Below are 14960 nucleotides of genomic sequence, written 5' to 3'. Positions count from 1 at the left end.
TCTCGCAGGCAGAGCTTTGCACAAAAATAGTACAAATCCATAAATACACTAATAAAAAGCCATCGTGCTCGTCGAAAGATGGCTCTTTCCTGGCTTCGGCGAGGGTGTATTCTCACAAAAGGCTTCACACGAGCTGCGCTATGTGAGGGCCAAGTTTCTGTCCTTCTTTCCAATAAATGCAAGCACAAACGGCAGCCTTTACAGATTTTTCAGCACCACAGCCTTTGCTACACAATATAGGATGACGTGGTGTGTGCTACGAGACTTACATCAGTGACATCAGAGAATGGTTATAGAATTGTTATAGAGGTTAACAATAGAGAATAGATATAGAAGTAAAATAATCACCTTTATAACTGCTCGCTTAGGGGCAAACTTTGCTTAACCGCAGTGATTAAACAGCAACACGGCAAAGCCGTACTTGCTAGATGAACCTGATCGCTGTTGGGAATTCGAGATAGCAGCAGATCTCCGTGGTGCATAAAGCCATTACCTGTTATTTTATTAATCGGTTTCTACTAGAAGGGGCATATACAGTTCTCTGCAAGATACGCCATTCCATTTCTTTTCTTCCTTACTATTATGGTCATGAAATCGAGAACGACTGTCATGTATCTCTGTATCTTCTAAGATACTCTACAGAGCAAAACATTGGCAAATAAATTACTAAGATTGCAAAAGCGTGCAAACATGCCTTTGCTATACATAAAGTACTTATATGTTATATAAAAGATGTATTCACAATAGGCGGAGGCAGAAATTTCGTAAAATTTTAAAGACGGGACAGCAACACAATACAAACCTTCCACGGAAGCATCAGTAACGTTGGGAATATATCTAAAACATTCTAGCATGTCGAAGCAAGAAGTACTAGGAAATGTCCCTGCAAGTACTTCAAGGTTTTGGGGGACACCTGCGCCGAAAGCTAAGCAACCGCTGATCTGGCATTCGCAAATTAGTCTTCGAAACACTTTTCCCTGTGCAGCTTGAATTTGCTGCTTCACTGTAGTCGCTCTATCTGCTGAAATCTAACCTCCTAGAATCCGCACAGCATAGGTCCATCGTTTTGCTTTTCAAAAGTACGATTACCAATATAGAACCTAAAAGAAATAAAGCAATAATACTGAAGCCATCGACGTTACATCGCACGTGAGTGCCCCTTCCCCAATGCATTTACGGTGTCTGGCTTTCCCCTTTACGTGTCTGTGTCCGATCGTTCGCTATCATGCAGATCACATTTTACCTCATCTTCGTGCAAACGGAAGCGGCAACACGTTCAGTTTCTTTCTTTCTTTCTTTTCTTTATATGTTTCCATTGCTGAAATATAATGACGGTGGCTAAGATAAAAGATGCAATGAGGCAGCTTGAGGTGCCCTTAGCTGCTTTCAGCTGCTTAGGTTTCCGCTGCTTTCCCAAGTGCCACCTGCCTGTGAAATGACCTCGCCGGTTCCATCGGCCCGGATTCTGGCACTAATAATCTCCGAAGACATCTCGACCACTTGAGTCGCGAGATGACATTAATTGTATTTACTCTCCCTTGTCACTTTTGTTTGTTTCTTTGTTTGTTTAGCTTTATATGCGTTTTGCACTGTTGATTTTAACCACCGCTGTTATCATCGCGGTCTCAAGATTAGTTTCAAACTTCTCCCTATTTCTTTTATTAATCTTCATCTAGCGCTTCGGCAAGTTTCCTTTTGTCACCTACATCTTTACCTAGCGTAGGCGGATTTATGCTTACAATATTGATAAGCTTTGTGTGTGTTTCTATAGCCAAAGTTCTTGCGTTGCCGTACTATTGTACTCTGGCCCCACATACCCTATTCCTGAAGTATCAACTGGAAAAATATTGAGAATGTATAAATACATTGATTTTTCACTGGTTTCCTCAAGATGCTGGCTTTCTGCAACAATTGTCTGTCTTTTATTCGTTCGCACAATCATGGTCGCTATCCCAAGTTTGTTTGCACATTGTTCGTTGCTCTTTATTTTATGCTTTCTTTTATTTTGGTCGTCCTGTTCGCAGCGGAACAGATTCACAACGTTTAAAATGTCTTAAGGTTGTTAATCCAGCTGTGCAATACATAAATCAATAGGTAATTGTCGGAGATCAATAACGGGCCTCACGTTCAGCGGTAACAAAACTTTTTTTTCCTTACAACAGCTTCTTCTTCCCACCTTCGTTGCTGCGAAAAACTGCCATGGACGTTCTTTTGGAGTTAGGTTTGTCAAACGTAGCTTCCTTGACATTTCTTCCATGGCGTTGACATCTTAGTCTCATGTATTTTAAAAGTCGTTTTCCTATTTCTTGACTTCGACATCGAACTCCATGTACCCCAGTGTTTTCCCGTTGTTCTGTCCTTCAACTTTGATGTAGATGCTGTTTCCGTGAAAGAAATAAGCAAGCAAAAATAGGCTAGTGAACAACCTTGCTTACTAGAAGACCTAAAAGCAGCCCCAGTGGCGTGAATTCTGCTGATAAGGCTGGACTCAAATATACTAACCATTGTAACCAACAAAGTCATATAACTATGCGTGATAAAAAAAGTTCCTCACATATGTTCCTAACTAAGAATTTCAGACCTCGACAGACTCAAATAACGTTGACCAGGAACATTTCGTCAACCAAGACATCATAATGATAGCAACGTTACTAATCCAGAAAAGCAGGGGTTGAGAAACACTGCTTCCAACTTTAACTGGCCCCTCCCTAACAGTAGATGATCTCAAAGGTCATGCTTTGGCTGACTGCATGCACCGAAAGCGTCTGCCAGGCCAGAAACACGTCACAGAGGCCATGTTTTAATGATCACCTGTTTTAGGCGCTGTCAAATTCTGCCATACTGCCAAATTATCCATCCTGTAAGTTGCGATTGGCCCACGGGGCTCCTACGGCGCTCTCTGATTGGCTTGAAACGCCTCTATTCAAGAATTCCACAATATGGGGGAAATTGAGGATGTCCAGGACAGCATCCCAGAATGGTTTTAATTTTCGTCATCTGTGAAGTTTCGTCTTTAAAGAAACCCAATTGATATTCTTGTTAACTTCGAAGTACACGCAGGCGCATTTCTATATGTCGCCTCGTGAACCGACCTTCCACTTACATCTTCCCAAAGACTTCATTTTGCCGAATTACAGCTCTTGTTTGCTTCTGCGTAACTTTTCTCCAGAATGGCTCTCATCAATGCACCACTACCCGTCGAAATCGCGGCTACATCCAAGCTAACAAACAAATTGCCATCTTTGGATCCATCGTCATGACCACACCAGTACATAATTGCTGAGCTCCAGTGAATAATATCAATAGGGTAAGTGTATGTGACATTCACTTCCAGATTACTGCAAAACTTGTGCACTCTTCTGAATTTCACGAATGTTCTCATTATTGTTTAAGTTTCGGAATGTATAAAACTGTTGTATTCAATGCACGATACAAAATAAAGAAGTCATAATAGAAAGGCAGGGAGGTTAACCAGGCTGATAGCTACACAATAGTTCAATGAAAATAAATTGGGTATTTATCGCCCCTGCTAACTAAGAAAAAGGAATAAATTGAACACCTTGAATAAAAAAAAAGCATTGGTACACTTTTTCTTTCGCTTATTTATGAATGCACAGCATGTGAGAAGTCTAAGTGCCAAACATTTTTCCTTCATTTGGCAAAAGAATTTCCTTCCTCCTTTCCCTTTCTGCAGGCTGAGTAATATGGTTAATACTTGCTGAATACTCCTGTGCTGAGTACTGCTTTCCTGAATACTGCTGAAAGCTGAAGCTCAAATAGGTTTCACTGTAAAAATGTATCAATATGAAATATTAAACTCAGCTTGATTTCCACTCTAATACAAGTATGCAAGTGTCAGTCAAAGAATGATAAATGCACAATCGGCACAATAAATTATCAATCAAAATGACAATTATAGTACGTTTACACTTTTCAATGAAAGTCCAACAATTTTTCAGTGATTGCTTGATAGAATTTCGACAAAGATTTTGTTGCTATTGAAACAAGAAATCCCATTAAATTTTTGCAAGCTTTCAATTATGATTTTTTTAGAGGTTAATCTAGTTTAAGTAATTATTTTTACGACAACAAGAAAAACAAGAGTATCGTGCCACAGATGCCTCTCCAACTCCATCAGAGCGTTAAGCAAACATCTTAACATCATGGGATAAAAATTTTGGAGCATGGTTTATCATTATTGCCACTGGCCAAACGAAATTTCCCTTCATTTTAATAGAGTAGTTAGGATGCACTCAGTATCATGAAAGTATCAGAAAACCAATGCTTATATAATTGTAAAGAAATCAATGAGAATAACAGTTAATTTTTTTTATATTCAGTGACTAGACCAACGAGCCAGGATTTAATGCCTCGCATTTTCAATACCCTGACCCTTTCATTGCCACTCCCTAGATAAGTCGGGCACCAACCCTCACACCACTTCTACCACCCCCGAGTATGCTAGTTCTGTATTTTCAGTTCAGTTCAATTCTCTTCATTTACCAGAAAATGTGCTGGCTAGACACCTGGGCTAAAAGCGGCCAGAAAACAGCTTGACGGGGCCCAGCTGACCTTACAAAGGCAGCGCACTTTTTGCCCCTGCCGAAGAAACTCGTGAAAAAAAAAGGAAACACCACACTATTATCTTTTTTGTAAAAGTATTGCCGAGTGGGATCTTTCTTTTTTGTTTCAGATGCGCAAGTGTCGAGTGTAAATGATCATGTATTTTACGCAGAACTGTAAATCCCCCTCCCCCCTGTGGCAACGCCCTCGGACAATGCGGGAATATGCCTTGAATAGAGAATAAAGAAAAAACACTGCGTACGTCTTAAGTCATCTATGCAGAGCTCATATAAACGTACAAAAAGCTTGTAAGTTAAATTTCTGACTATCTCATTTCTACGTGACTCTGAGCGTAGCCATGGCGAACCAGTGTGGCAGGTCCATCCTCATTCAGGCGACCTCTACAGGGGGTTAGTAATGCTGCTTTCATTTGGGATGGGTTTTCAGTGAGTCAATGTGCGTCAGTTTTCGGGCCGCGTACAGTGAGTCTGCGAATGCAGTAGGCATGCGTGCAGTGAGAGTAGTTAATGCGCTGAATAGCTGCAGCGGTTCCCTGTAGGTCAACTGTGGTGAGGTCAAAGAAAAGCGTGACCTCCGTGCGTGCTTTTTGAAAGTAGCGGCCGGCTTCGGCAACGACCTTTGCCCTCTCCTGTACAGTGACGGTGACGTACATAGTAATATCCGAGTCCTTCCATACTTTTTTCTGGTCACGAAACTGCCGCCTCAGTTCCATATAGAGCCAGTGCCCGCCGCTAGAGGCGCAAGTGTGCGTGAGCGGGCATGCGAACGCGGCTTCCGCTGTGGGTATGTGTGGGGGGCAGCCTCGGTATTACAGCTTTCTATACTTCCGCAACCATTGATTTACTTTCACGTAGTTAGTTATAACATTCCACATGCATCAATAACTGCTCGAGCACGTCTTCTGTCATGAAATGCGTACCCGCGAAAAAATGTAGCCGCTCATAACATGCACCTATGGCAGTCTAAGTCCAAAAAAAAACTATTATGGGATTTTGCCCGCCAAAACCACCATATGATCATGAGACATGCGTAGTGGGGAACTCCGGATTAATTTTGACCACCTGGGGACCCTTAACCTGCACCTAAACATATTTAAGCGGGTGTTTTTTTTGCATTTCGCCACCATCGTAATGCGGCAGCCGTGGCCAGGCGGTCTGTCCAGATTTCTTTCTCAGCGCCGGTCGGCTCATCGCTTCGATAGGTTCTGCTTTTAATATCTGCCTGAAATTAAACACCGCGCATTCACAACAAAGGGCCAATAGTGTCACTTATAAACAGAGGCAAACACCTGGGCTGTTGCACCCTCACTCACTTGTAATTAAGTGCCAACCCTCGGTAGCGCTTAGCGCCCAATTTTTCGCCGATCACAGCTGTGTACCTTTTGTCAAACTGTGAGCAGTATCTTATAAGGAGATCAAAACAATGAAACCGTTACTGCAGGGGCTGCTTCCGTAGAATGAGTTCGTTTAATGACAAAGACAGGAGACTGAGCAAGGAAGCCGAAGCAACGAAGGAAACTGAGCTACGGGGACTGAGCAAAGGAAACTGAGCAACCGAGCAAGAAAACCATGCGCTTCAGGTCTCTCGGCAAACCGATGCGATTTCTAAATGCGATTCAGGTAGGATAATTGTAAGACAAACCTCATGACTACCTGTCTTCGATGCGGCTTTTAGCGTAGGATTAAGGCGAACGTGAAGTGTTAGGCCCTGAAGAGTTGAAACTGTATTGAAATTAGGCAATTGTCTTAGCAGGCAGGCTTTAGAAGCGTCAGTAATCTCAGCACTTATTCACGCTGCGCGTGGTTTCGATGCAGAACCAACCAGACTAGGTATTTTGGTTCTTAATGCGCAGCTATTAACAGGAGGTTAAAATATTCTAATCACCAGTCCTGATATTCTTATCAAGGTCAAACAATTGAAACAAAAAATAGTTTTGTAATTTAATAAGAAAAAGCAAAACACGCCTTCGTGAAAAAAGCCACACACGGGCACAATCATTTATTTATTGTGCAAAATAAGTGACATACAGACAGCACAGATAGGCGCCCAGTCACGAATGGTTCACCAGTCACAATGCAAGAAGGTTGTTAAAAGTATGGCACTGATTTAAGAAGCTAAGAAATGAACATCAAAACATGTAGATAAGCATTGGGGGGCAGGAAACACTAGCAAGGGAATGGCAGTAAATACAGAATGTATAATCGACTGTTTCTATGCAAAAGAAAGCCCAAAGCACAGACATTTTATAACACATCACGTGGCAGAAAAAACTCTTAAACGAACACAAGTAGCTACAGCACTCATATACCAGTTTCTTTTTTACTTAGACAGTTCTTTTTAATATACCTTGCAAAACACGCGCACATAACTTGCTCAACAAATCACAATGCAAATATTGCTAGCAACAGTGTGCTAATAATCTTCTTATTGACTTAAAAGCACACGCAGTTCAAGAATTGTAGCCTGTCAATAGCCGAGACACAAGGACAATGGAAAGTACAGCAATGCATACTATCCTAACTCTGGTACTTGAAGGCACTCTAATGCTATCCCTTCTGTAGATCGTTGCTGTCGATTGCAAGGGGTGAAGGTGCTTTTGCTGTGATGTGAACTATGCTACGCTAGTATAACACAAATTGCCATTGCAGCAAAGCCCTCATAAAGGTGTGTACCAAATGTGCGTTTTATCATAAATGCCCTGCTCAGGCCTTGCAACACCCTTGTTCTTCTTCGGCAGCATTGCAATTTTTTTGAAGTGGTCTCCCTTACGCGATAATTGCCCTTCCTACTATGCCTATTAAACTGGTGCCCCTTCAACTGGTTGGTTTCTTGCCACTCGCTGTTAGACATGAAGCTCATCCCTTTGTTCGCATTTGTTTTTCTCTCTCGGGAAAAAAATGTAGGCGAGTATTCAGAAAAAACTGAACTACTTCTGCAGTGGTGCTTACAAAGTGTGATTTCCAGCCCACAGCAGCTGTAGCAGTACGAATGTCCATCAAAGTATTCCACAATGTTTATGGACACATTCATGTAGGTATTTTCGTAAACTGCGTACAGCTCTAAATATTCTTCCACAGTTTGGAGGAGGGTGACCAGCTGGCTGGAGGGCACTTCTAGGTTGCCTTTGGATTTGGCAAGGATCAGGCCAGTTGCCGCTGGTTCAGAAGTTCTCAGAGTTCTCACACAGCTTGAGTAGCTTAATGATGAAAACCTTTTTGCAACATAGCCAGCAATGTAATCTATTATGCACTCTTTTGGAGACTGCTGACGGTGCAGAATTGAAGCCTCCTCCGTGGTTTCTGCAGGTTTCAAGAGGACTTCATACAGAATAGAAACGGAACCAACCTGAAACGCCAATACCACATTGCTGACGCGCTCGACAAGCTGCACAGATTGCAAAAAATGTACTGGATACATTGTATTGTTTTACAGCATTACCAAGACAACCACAACTGCAACTAAGCTTTATCGAAATCACCATGGCTTTTCTAAACAACAGCTGCAAAACCTTCCTTTCTTGATGATGCACGCATTGCACAGTTGCACAGTCCCCTGCCATGCATGCGAAGCGCATAAAGCTTAATGTGGCCAAAAAAGAAGGGACTTGCACATGATTCTATGAAAAACAAAAACTATGACCTATAAACTTGGTTAAGGAGCTTTTAAAAGGTCGGCTCGATTTCATTCTATTCAGGAGGCATTGCTCCAAATATATTGTTCCCCACATGACAGGCAGTAGACTCTTCTTTGTTGAACAGATCTTGCGGCTTGAGGGACAGTTGTGGACCATGTCCAGCTACTGAGTATAGCTTGGGCGGCTGGACAAGATTCCTAACAGAAAGTATCCTATATACAAGGAGGAAACGCTCGATTGTTCGTTGCCCTACGTCTCCTGCAACACGTCTGACAACGCCACAAAATCTCTGAAACAAGAAATGCTTTGTTATGTACCTCACAAGAAGTAAAATGCAGTTGTTTACCTCTAACGGGTCCTGTCCAAACTTTCCCACTAGTACATAGAGAAAACCTAATGCAAGAGTGTTTTCGTCAAGGCATACTGTACTTAGCATGATTGCTCTTACATCCTCGCATATGGGCTTTCTCAAAAGGCAGATCTTGCATCACTTTTTAAGTATTTGCAGCATCTGTCTATCCATGCGATGCTTTCTTTCAGTGTCTTTAAAGTATAATAACGTTTTTTAGCAAAAATTCAGAGGTATGTGTAAGGCAAAAAGCGTAATTCTTACAGCAACATGCTCAGCTTCGTTTTACTGCACATGCTCTGGGCCTCCGATAATTCAAGCAGTCAAATAATCTGCTCATTCTTCGGGTGAATTCAGATGTTGCTGCAGACTCGTGGAGCTTCTTGCATGCTTCCTGCTCACTGTAGAATTCCATGGCTGTAGCTGTGGATCCACTGAACAACTGGAAATAAGAAAATGTTCTTCTCGCATTTCTTTGAGGGTCACCTGGAAAAGCAATTTTTGTGCCCTAATAGCACCCGACCACAAAGTACCTTACCTGAAAAGCAAGGTTGGCGCTCATTTCCTGTAAAGCATTCGGGTATACGCGCCTTCGTCAGCTTCGGCACTGAACGCAGTCGGGATTTCTGCTCTTCATATTCTAGAAATTCTGCATAATGGTGATGGTATACTTGCTGACCTTGTGGCAGCTGTAGGAAGAAGTAAAAAATACTTCTCGCAAAATCATACGCGTGTGCATCTAACAGGAACGAAAATTATTTCACTTACCAAAAACGTTCCAACTTTCTGGAGGCTGTTCCTAATACACTTCAATATGCGGTGGATCAGTGACCGTATAAATCATCCTAGAGGGGTCACATCGGTGCTGAAATGACACTTGTTGTTTCCTCATGTCGCCACAAATGCCTGCAAAAAAACGCGCCACTAATAAAATTGAATCTTCCTGGCCGGCCTGCCACACAAGTCGTATGTTGTTAAATGCTAACCTAGGGCCTTCAGGGCTGACCGATTTGTTGTCGAATTATCACAATCCACGGCATCAATAATTGCTCCAGAATTCGACAAGTGCACAATATACTACAGTAAAAGCTCTGCAAATATTTATCTAGATGCATGGAAGGTACCTATAGTTTGTAACCGACCGTGCGAAAAGGGTTGAAACAAGAAGACCAACTCGTGACCAGCATCTTTTTCATGGTCTGTGAGCTTTGTGTGTTCACCAAAGTCAACTTTTCCAACGACTTTCATGTCGGGCTCTCTGGCGTGCAGGGTTTTCTTAACGCTCATTTAGTAGAACATGAGCACACCTGATAAAAAATTATTTGAATAATTTCAGAAAGGCACAAGCACAACACGCAGTTTAAGATATGCGCTTTCCAACCTCGTCATTCCCTTTCAGGGGAACTCAGTAGCGTTTCCTTCAGTACAGTAAATACGAGCACGTCAAACCCAAAATAAGCTTTCAAGTCCTTGATGTAGCCGTACAGTGTGCGTGGGTCCGGCAAGGGCAGAAAATTATTGTCTTGAAGCTATGTGTACACGGAAGCTGACCTAATCTTACAAAAAAAGGCATTTATAGAGCCAGTCTTTCTTATGCCTGGTGAGGAAGGAGGGCAAATGTCATTCACATGCGCAACCATGCTACCAAGCATAAAAGAACACCACTGTAAATCAAGGCACTCTGTATGCCAAGGGCTGATGTTAACATGCATAATGCGCTGAGCACGTCATGCAAACCACGTCAATCTGCAGGCAAACATAAATAAGAGCATACCATTATCACAGAGCTGTGGCATGCTGTCAATATGGAACACCATATAATCAACAAAATATGTGTGCATCAATCTCCAAGTTCTCACTAAAATGTGTAACAGTCCTTTGTGCATAATGACAATCATTCAGCCTATGTTCGTAAACGTGTCTCAAGGAATAACATTAAGATGCTGAGAAAGATGGAGACAGGAAGATCTATGAGGGTGTGAGTAGGCCACTACCAGCAGTCAAGAATTCAACATTTACCACTTAGACAAAACTTGTTGCTACATGTTTGGGTACTGTGGAATAAACGCAGAAAGGGTGGAATCATGCAAAAGAATTAGTATCATTTCTGAGTAATCTTGTATCTTGAATTGCATTTCAAAGTTACCAACATTCGTTCAGATCACGTCCAATACGTAGCTTTCACTACTATATTATGGACATGGAGGCTCCTCTGTGTACCTAAAATTAGCATGCGAAGGCTCCATCGCATTCACGTATACTATATTTGTGTGCATTGCTACAAGCTTACCGCTTAGCTTGTGTAGACTTGGTGTTCGCCTTTATGACACACTGATCAATAATCAATTTCTCGCGTTCTGGAAGGCCTTGAAAGCTCTGGTGTTGCCGTATGGGCTTGGCAGTCGGGTCACTCAAAATTTGGCAAGTTTTGTTTTGCGTTGTTGAACCTGCTTTTTCGCGGCTGGAAGCTGGCGGCCTCAACGTCTATACTTCAGAACAGCTGACACAGCTAACCACGTGGTCTGTTTGAGAAACCGAGAGTGAGAGAGAGCGAGGTAAAGCATTTATTTGGACCATCGAGGTCGTTGCCCTTGAGGTCGAGTGGGTGGTTTCCTCATTCCAGGACTCGCCTGGCCATGGCTGCTCGACGTACTTGCTGGACGAGAGCTTCTTGTCCCGCCAGGGTATCGCCGGTCAGCTGTACTTCTCACCGCTCAAGTGAGATGCTAGGCGTCTTTAAGTGTTGAGGTTTGCCCTCGCACCCCCACGAGATGTGAAGGAGTGTAGGGCGTGTGTCGCTGCACCAGGGGCAGATGCCGCGATACGTATGTGGGTACATGTGAGTCCGTGCGCAGGTTTTCGACCGTGTCACTGGGCAGCGCCAAGTCTGCAAAGAAAAAGAAACACGAAGTCATGCCATTTGAGCTTTTGGAGACGGCAAGAAGCCAGCAATTTGTGGGTGCAATCACAAAGCAAACAATAGGCCACACGCGATGGCGCGGATGTAAGCATCAGAATCTGAATCAGAATCAGAATTTATTGTTAGAATTTGGGTCAAATTACATGTATTCAGTATGCAGGAGGAGGTCCCATAGTCAAAGACTGTATCGGGACATCCTGTACAAGAATAGTTATGATAATTGACATCGCAAAGCAACAGTAGCATATAATAAGGTATTATACAAGCAACAGGAAATGAACGTTAACAGAGCAAAATACAGAATTCATTACAAATAATAACAAGGTTTAGCTTATCTCACAGTAACATGAAAAATTGCATGTGAAAAATATACCAGTAGGTTATTTACAAGAACAAAAACAAACAAAAAAGGCAAAAAGCAAGAAAGAACGAAAAAAAACGGTTACAGTAAATTTTCTCATTAGTTTGTCAATAATAAATGCATTTTGAGTTCCCTTTTGAATTGGTGTAAAGATCTTGTATTTTTCAAGGTGAGAGGAAGAGTGTTCCATACTGATATGGAAGTGAATCCCACGGCTTGTTTACCGTAGTTAGTGCGGATTCGTGGTAAAATAAAACTGTTATTTAACGCGAATCTGGTGATACTATTAGTTGTCAGGTTAGACGGTGAAAATGTGATCGACGGTAGCTCATTATGTAGAAATCTGTAGAAAAAAAATACCTAGGTTGTATGTAGTGAGCCCGGAAATAGTAAGGATGTTATTCTCGTGTAGTAGCGAAGTGGCATTAGAAAACCATAAATTGACATAGAAAGCATAATTGACATACCGTCATTCGCTGATGCAGCGTCGGCCCAGTGTGAACACGACGCCGGCGATGATTGGCACTCTTCAATCGTGCCCGAGGACTCACGCGGTCATATGTATGGGGTCGAACTGTCGATGGGCGGGTCCGAGACTTGGACTTCACGAAATACACTGGGAGCCTTCAAAAATCCTTGGGACGTCGTTAGGCTTGAGCGTCGGCTTTTCACGTTCCAGAGACACAGCGTCGCCATTGATGTTGAAATTGTAAGCAGTGACAACGTGCGAGGAATCGAAATGTTTCGCGCACACACGCGCATACTTGGATTCGAAGTTCAAACCGCCACTTTCCTGCCGCGGTATTGGCCTGCTTCCATGTCTCGCGCTGCTCGTTCTCGCTCGATGGACAAAACAACGACACCTTTTCGGCCGCTCCCTTGTAGCCGGAAGGGCACCGCAGCACGCAAAACATGTTCGGCATCGTCGTCCCACCCCTGCGCTTCAACTGAACAATCCTGAACTCGAAAAATAGCGAAGCATGTACACAGAGCGCACCGTATCAGCCAGCTCATCTCGCAACTCGCAAGCGTTTCGTTACGCAAACGATGCCCTCCCTAGCACAGTGGCGCTGCATCGCGGCAGCTTTGAGCAGTATATGAGTGAGTGAGTGTCAACTTTATTACGAGCAGTATATGAGCCTCAACCATTGCGTGACAGAGGGGTTTCGTGACCAGAAAACATGGAAGGACTCTGGTAATATCCGCATCGGACATCGCTTGCCATGTGATTGGCGTAGCATGCTGTCCGTTCGACTGCCTACGCACCTTGCCCTGCCAAAAGTATAGCTCCTGACTGCGGTCGTAGGTGACCCGCAGAGCTATCCCAGTGGCTGTGGGGTTGCGCTGCTGAGCCCTAGGTCGCGGGTTCGAACGCGGCCGAGACGCACCCACTGCGTCCACAAACGCTCTCAAAATTTGGGAGAGCGGTAAAAAAAATCCTCAGGGGGTCAAAAGGAATCTGCACTACGGCTTGCCTCGTAACAAGATCGTGGCTTCGGCACACAAACACCAAGATTTGTTATTGTTTTTTTTTTGCGCCCTTAGATGGCAATGAGCTCTGACGCAGGACTAGCGATTGACATTTCGAGTACCGTAATATTACGCTGACAAGGGAAAAGTAGATTTATTTTCGTATGCAGCATGATTCCTTGTGTGGTGAATGGTTAACCTTAAAGAGCAGTAAGTAGGGATGTCAGTGAATAAGCAGCATCTGTACAACGTATTATGGTGTCAAAACACAGTAAATTATATAGAAATGTGGTCAAGTGCTTTTGTAAACGTATTTAAGAGAGGAAACGTGCAGTGTTCATAGACTTTCGCCAGCACAATTCGTTTGCTCTGAAAAGCGAAGTGGCTCGTCGTTATTTTACTTGCATTTCGAAAGGTTTAAAGAAGTACAGTCGAATGGGCTCATTTCCGCTTGTTCCATCACCTTTATTTCTTCCGAGATATTTATCAGATGAAAAAGAAAAATTGCCGAGTACGACAGTCAGATTCGGCAAGGGGCTGCCTGCCGATAATACTTGGCGTCCGGCTATGCACAGAAATAGTGCCTGATTAGTCGCTGTCGTCTTCTTCGGCTTCAACTGTAATGTCGAACTCGATGCATCCCAACTCCTTGTCACCACTGACAGGCTGAATTTTCATGTGAAGGGCGGAGTCCTGAAAAGGTAATTCAGACGGTTATATTGACTGCTTGTCAGAAGTGTCACAGTCAATTCGGAATCGACAAGATGTGGCACAGGGTATCCACAGAGCTCTTCTAGCACCTCTGTTGCATCGAAGCCGACCAGAATAAGAAACATTACCCTCCTCGTTGAGACTCCCGAGCAACTTCAACATTGTGCGACACGTCCTGCTGACCATGAAGCGAGAAAATAAATAGGAGAGAAGCGTGCGCCATGCGAGAGAAGCCAAACGTATTGGCCCAGCACGTGATCCTCACGTCGGAGCACGCAGTATGCTTTAGCGCCCCCGCTATGCATTCCGGAATGTAGGGCAGGGTAGCCCAACAAGTGTGCATCGATTAAAGACTGCCGGGAACAAAACATTCAGCGCCAATACGCTCAGTCTCAGAGTTCACTTGTTGGGCCGATACCTCGTGCGAAAGAAACGGCTTCACAGTGAGTTGTCTGCGTTAATGGCTTAGCTGCCTTGCCTGCGCGAATAGCTTCAGGCGGCCAAGGCCGGATGCGTGATGCCAATGTTGTCTCCTAGTTCATTTCCTTCCTCCGTGCTAACAACGGTAGGAAATATGAAACTCCATCCTTGACGATGCCCTCAAATGCGGTAGCACTAACACATTCTAGCGTGGCCCTCCACTGAGCACTCCGTCTCGACTCTATGAATGATGTATCGATGGAGGGAATGCAACTAGCGTCCCCTTTGAAACTATGTGACGGCATGCGCCACCAAGCTCTGTTTTTCATTTTGTCGCCAAATGTATCCTTTACCTTCTTTAAAGACAATAAATGCTAAGCATCAAACTTCTTGTGCCATTACTGGCAACTTCGTTTTCGTAAGCGTCCGTTGTTTATGCTCTCCCAGCCTTTCTCCTACGAAACCTCCAACTGTCTTTTGGTAATTTCTGTTGCCGGCACCACGTTTGCTT

Source organism: Dermacentor albipictus, chromosome 10 (genome assembly GCF_038994185.2).
Source record: "Dermacentor albipictus isolate Rhodes 1998 colony chromosome 10, USDA_Dalb.pri_finalv2, whole genome shotgun sequence".
NCBI classification, from domain to species: Eukaryota; Metazoa; Arthropoda; class Arachnida; order Ixodida; family Ixodidae; genus Dermacentor; species Dermacentor albipictus.
Note: the sequence above shows the minus strand (reverse complement) of the source record.